The following is a 6,005-nucleotide window of genomic DNA, read 5'->3' on the forward strand; positions in this document are numbered from 1 at the left end:
GGCCGCGCTGCTGTGCGGGAGGCGGAGCCGTCACCCGGCGCTGGGAGGGAGGGGGGCGGGGAGGGGTGACCGACCGGGAGGGGTGGGCCGGCCGGGAGGGGTGACCGGCCGGGACTGCCGACCTCCTCCCCGAGTTGTGGCTCCTGTAGAGCGACCTGGGGTCGGGAGGAGCCTCAGGCTGGACCAGGAGGCCGGGGCTCAGGGTCAGCTCAGCCCTCCCGGGCGGGGTCCTTGCTGGCACTTTCCCAGCTAATTCCTCGGGTGATCAGCTTTCTTCTCGGGTCGCTTCTTTGCTAGAAAATCACTTTCCAGTCATTGCAATGATTATCTGTCATCTAAAAGGAAATACATTTTTGATAATGTTTTGTTGCTTAATATCTGTCTGGCACTCTAGTAACAAGGGCTTTTTGAAACAATGCACATTGGTTTAGCTTTCACAAAGTAGGTTAATAATTTCGTTTGTTTTTGTACTAAATTGTGCCTGACACATAGACTATAATGAAGTTTATTAATAAGAAATGAAAAACTATTTTCTTGAGATAATGCTTTCAAATATCTTTCACGTGTAAAAGTAAAAAAAAAAACAAAACAACAAAACAGCTGGGCACCATTTTTGACCTGCTTTCTGTATTTATTTTTTTATTTTCTTTGTTTTCTTTTTTGGCAATTTGCTAACGTGGTTTAAAAATCAAAGATTTGGCCAGGCCAGTGTTCCTCAGTGTTTGAGCATCAACTCATGGACCAGGGGTCACAGTTCGATTCTATAGTCAGGGGACTCTCTCCTCACTGGTGTTTCTATCTCTCTCTCCCTCTCCCTTCCTCTCTCTCAAATCAATAAAAATATATTTTGAAAAAAATCAAAGTTTTGAACATGCCCAGATTTAAAAAAACACACACAATTGGAACATAGTAATGATCTTGAATGGTCATTTTTCTTCAGCGGATCATTCAGCAAACATGTACTATGTGCTCACAGGGTCTACAAAGGTGAGTAAGGCAGGTCGAAGTCCAGCCATAGATCTAAAGCCGTGTGTGGAAAAGCAGACTGTAGACAATTGAAATTACTTCTGTATTATTAAATAACATCTTCAGCCCTCGCTGGTTTCGCTCAGTGGATAAAGTGTCGGCCTGAAGACTGAAGGGTCCCGGGTTCGATTCCAGTCATGGGCACATGCCCAGGTTGTGGGTTTGATCCCCAGTAGGGGACGTGCAGAAGGCAGCCGATCAATGTTTCTCTCTCATCATTGATGTTTCTATCTCTCCCTCTCCCTTCTTCTCTGAAATCAATAAAAATATATTTTTTTAAAAAGAAGAAGGGTCTTCATGGTGCTCTCTGAAGATACTCTTCCTTTCACAGCGTGCACCTAGGCATCAGCTTGAAGCCGTAAAGGAAAGGCAGTGCATGGTGTTTCTTGTGTGTCCTCTTTTGTGGGGCAGCAGCACAGGACTCAGTGTAACATAAGGGTCCTCCTCTGATGTGGTGCAAGGCCAATGGCACAGGGAGTGAGGGGTCAAGGCCGAGCAGGCCCAGCAAAAGTGAACTATTTAGAACAAGCATGCCACACTCAAAGGCTAACACGGGCCAAATAAAGAAGGTGTAAGTGTATGTGGGCCGCAAACAAAAGCTCAATTTCCTTAAAAACGTAGGTTTATTTCGATAGAGACATGCTGAATACAAAGGGCTGACACAAATGAGTCATCATTCACATAAAATAACAGAACATTTTAATAAAAATTAATATTTTTTTTGAACATTAACTTACCAGACACTGAATAACTGCACAAATTAATAAGTGTGATGCAAATAAACCTATTTTTCTTGTTCTCTGAAAGCAAAATATTTCTTGTTCCGCACACCAAATAAGTCAGTCCAAAACTAATGACGTGGCCATCAGCTGCTAAAATATTCACTGCTAGTATTAGTTGAGAGAAATGGTGCGCCTGTGTGTAAGGCACATAAGGGAAATGAATGCAACACAATTCTAGTAATCAGTCATTAGTGAACGTTGTAGCTCGTTATTAATTATGTATAACAAGATATTGTAAAAATTATGAAATTTTTATTAAAATGTTTCTTACATACCGTTATATTGGCTGGGCCACAAAAATATTCATTGTGGGCTGTGAGTTTAATATGCTTAATTTAGAAAATAAACAGCAATGTTTTAACAGTCACAGCCTGGAATCTATTGAACTAAAGAAACTTAAGAAGAATCAACAAAATCATATCACTACTAGGGGACCGGTGCATAAAGATTCGTGCACTGGGGGTGTGGGGGTCCCTCAGCCCAACCTGCACCCTCTCCAATCTGGGAGCCCTCAGGGGAGCCCTCTCCAATCGGGAGTTTCTGTCTGTCTTTGCAATCATATGAGCAAATTGTCTGAGACCCCAACCCAGTTTGGTTTGTTGCTCACAAAATAATAGAGGCATTTTTTTTTTTTTTTTTTTTGCTTCATTGGTGGAGATTTCCTGGAAGTTTTAGGATATCTTCCCCCTTTAATTTTTCTTACACATTATGATTTTACTTATGTCTCTCATCTTTGCTTTCCCTCCATCCCCCACCACAACAGTAACTTGCTCCAGGCTCACTTTGCTCTAGTGCAGCGGTTCTCAACCTGTGGGTCGCGACCCCTTTGGCGGTCAAAGGACCCTTTCACAGGGGTCACCTAAGACCATCCTGCATATCAGATATTTACATTACGATTCATAACAGTAGCAACATTACAGTTATGAAGTAGCAACAAAAATAATTTTATGGTTGGGTCACAACATGAGGAACTGTATTTAAAGGGCCAGAAGGTTGAAAACCACTGCTCTAGTGTCTAGGACCGTGGTCAGCAAACTGTAGCCACATGCGGTTCTTTGGCCCCTTGAGTGTGGCTCTTCCTAAGCCTTAGGAGTACCCTAATTAAGTTAATAACAATGTACCTACCTATATAGTTTAAGTTTAAAACATTTGGCTCTCAAAAGAAATTTCAATCGTTCTACTGTTGATATTTGGCTCTGTTGACTAATGAGTTTGCTGACCACTGGTCTAGGAGATCTGTCTGCCACCAGAACTACGATTCCCAGCATTCCTGGTGCTCCTTGTGCTCTGGGCTTCCACTTGAAGTCCTGGGGCTGCCACCAGAACTACTATTCCCAGAATTCCTGGTTCTCACCACGCTCTTGGTTTTCCCTTCCTGCTCTGTCTCTGTCCCACGGCCTCCCACTCTGCCAAGTCCTCCAAGCCACCAGCTCTCCCTCTCTACTCTCTTCCTGGCGGCTTGGGTGAGCGACCGAGGGAGCCACGTCCCCCTGAAGCTGCCAGCTCTCCTGCTCTACTCTCCACCCGGCGACTGTGTATGCAAATTAACCCACCATCTTTGTTGGGTTAATTTGCATACTCACTCCTGATTGGCTGATGAGCATAGCAGAGGGATGGTCAATTTACATGTTCTCTTTTAATATATAGGATAGTGTCCTGTCCTGTCATCAGTCACACTCTTTGGTAAAAGTGTTTCCACATTTCAATTACCCACCAGTCTTGACTGTGTAACCATGCCCTATTCACTAGCACCTAACACAATGTCTGGCACAGTAATAAGTGATTAATAACTATTTGCCAAATCAATAAGCAAAGGAGTATATGAACAAATCCCACACAGTTGTAGAATCTCACTAAAACAGTGGTTCTCAACCTTCTGGCCCTTTAAATACAGTTCCTCATGTTGTGACCCAACCATAAAATTATTTTCGTTGTTACTTCATAACTGTAATGTTGCTACTGTTATGAATCATAATGTAAATATCCGATATGCAGGATGGTCTTAGGTGACCCCTGTGAAAGGGTTGTTCGACCGCCAAAGGGGTTGCGACCCACAGGTTGAGAACTGCTGCACTAAAAGAACTGTCCAAGTTAAGAGCAAAAGAAAGAAAGAAAAAGAAAAAGAAAGAAAAGTTAAGAGCATTTATTGATTTTTGGATGAAGATGTAGTTTTGACATGTGACTGACCAATGGTTTTATTATTTCACTAGAGGCCTGGTGCATGAAATCCATGCATGGGGGAGAAGGGAGAGAGTCCCTTAGCCTGGCCTGCTCCCTCTCCAATCTAGACTCCTTTGGGGATGTTCAACTCCTGGTTTAGGCTCAATCATGCAGCCCTAAATCTGGGACTGCTGGCTCCTAACTGCTTACCTGCCTGCCTGCCTGATCGCCCCTAACTGCCCTCCCCTGCTGGCCTGACCACCCCTAACTGCCCTCCCCTGACAGCCTGATCACCCCTAACTGCCTCTGCCTTGGCCCTTGCCACTGTGGCTTTGTTCGGAAGGAAGGCAGGACAACTGGAAGATGTCCGGTCAACCCAGTCTAATTAGCATATTACCCTTTAATTAGTATAGATTATATTTTTATAACAAAGGTCCCTGACCTTTAGCTCCTGTAAGAACTTGGTTTTACAGATTCCTGCAGTCATTGTGGGTGTGAAGTCCGTGTTGCCTTTGTTTCCTGCCCCTGAGTTGGAGATAAAGGTGCGAAAACTCTATTATATTTTTATTGTCTATGTAAAATTATCAGTTTACATTTTTTCTTGCTTTACTTCTTTTTATGGCTTCTCCATCTGTTTCAGACCTCAGCTGATGACAATTACTCTTGTTATACTATAAAAGATAGTGTGTTTACTGACATTATATTTGTAGCAATGTTGCGTTTCTCAAAAATTTCAAAAGGCTTATTAGATAAGTATCACTTTGTTGTAGTTTAAAGATAATATTATAGTTTATGGTTACTCAACATATGGTAAATAATACTCATCAATCCAAGGCATTCATGATTATGATATTTTGCCATCTCTCTTCATATGAGCTAATATGCCTTTTAGAATAAAAGCACAATATAAGCAGGTAATGTGTCAGCCAGTAAAATATTTCTTATTGCTTCCTTAAATACTGAAGCTACAGTTCCAGTTACCTGCTACTGAGTAACAACCCACACCAAAGCCGTGGCTTAAAACAGCAGGACTGGGGGGCAGGCTGCGGTGGTGCTGGTTCTTGGCAGGTGGAGAAGGGGGCTGCCCCAGACACGGGCATCTGCTCCTGGTGAGCTGCCAGCCTCCCTTCTGGTTGCCCATGTCCCTGACCTTTAGCTCCTGTAAGAACTTGGTTTTGCAGATTCCTGAGGTCATTGTGGGTGTGAAGTCCGTGTTGCCTTTGTTTCCTGCCCCTGAGTTGGAGATAAAGGTGCGAAAACTCTAGGAACTGTGACAGTAGCACTAATACAGGCTTGCTCTGCCTTCTGTGCCTCTGACTTCACAGAAATGGCCAACCACACGTTACATTTCACACACTGACCTCTTTAAGGACACACCCATGTACATAAAGTAAACTTGGAGAAATCTCACTACCGAACTTCTGTGTTGCAGAAGACACTTTGGTATAAAAGCCTCTCAGAAAATACGTTTTCTAAAGGAATAGAAATGGAGTGAGAGTGAAAGTGCAGTGTGTTTGTGGGTAGAGCCTGTTTTCTCTGTTCCTCAAGGGCCGGTGAGCAGGCTGTACCGCCCGATTGCAGCCGCACCTCCATCGCTGCCACAGGCGTGTGTATTAGGTGAACCCCAGAGGCTGGTCAGCTTATACCCTCCACCCCCACCACTCCCTGGGAGAACAGAGGGCTCCCTGGTGCTCTGTGTCCTGTAGGCCTGAGGGGGTGAGAGCAGAGGAAGGGGGAGAGGACACAGCTTTGTCCAGGTAGCTAATTGGTCTGTTTGTAGTGTCTTCATTTTACGTTCTGTTTTATTAACGTGTATTTTTACTAGGAAATCACCCAAGTCCTCCAGGTTTCCAGGTTGATGCAATAGGTTTCTCTTATTTTACTTTTAATTTCTCCTCTTTCTGGTTTTCTACAGAATCGTTACAGTTATGAACAAATACTGATACATTATTGTCAACTTAAGTCTCCATTTTATTTAGGCTCCCACAGTCCAGGCGCAGTCTCAGCCCTGACACGTCTTTTAATTACTCTCCAGTC

The sequence above is a fragment of the Myotis myotis genome, unplaced genomic scaffold (assembly GCF_014108235.1).
Source record: "Myotis myotis isolate mMyoMyo1 unplaced genomic scaffold, mMyoMyo1.p scaffold_m19_p_16, whole genome shotgun sequence".
Classification (NCBI taxonomy): Eukaryota; Metazoa; Chordata; class Mammalia; order Chiroptera; family Vespertilionidae; genus Myotis; species Myotis myotis.